The 347-nt window shown below is 47.6% G+C and overlaps 1 protein-coding gene across 1 annotated transcript in view; it reads left to right on the forward strand.

Moving 5' to 3' along the window:
• Positions 1–347, forward strand: part of LOC119592567 — a gene marked incomplete in the record, with an annotated part of 22,150 nt that overhangs the window by 19,052 nt on the left and 2,751 nt on the right.

The following is a 347-nucleotide window of genomic DNA, read 5'->3' on the forward strand; positions in this document are numbered from 1 at the left end:
AATCCGTTAGCTCAAGAAGACGCCTGCAGAGCAGAAGCTAGATTAAGTTCCACGCGGGTTCTACTACGCCGCGTTCAAGCATCTTTCCCAGTTCACCGAAGCGTGTGTCTATCAATTTGTGTGTCGCAAGCCGTTCATACCACTATCACTGTCCAACCAGTCTAATGTGTTCCACATGGGCTCCACATGTCCTCCACGTTGGTTCCAAAAGCAGTGTCCCGGTGACCCTATTTTACCCTCAGATAACACCCTTCATTTACTTGTGTTGTACTTTTCCAGCAATAAAGAGTCAGACCTATCATTGCAGTCCACCAGTCCCATGTATGAGGTACCCATAGCTTCTTACA

The sequence above is a fragment of the Penaeus monodon genome, chromosome 30 (assembly GCF_015228065.2).
Source record: "Penaeus monodon isolate SGIC_2016 chromosome 30, NSTDA_Pmon_1, whole genome shotgun sequence".
Lineage (NCBI taxonomy): Eukaryota > Metazoa > Arthropoda > Malacostraca > Decapoda > Penaeidae > Penaeus > Penaeus monodon.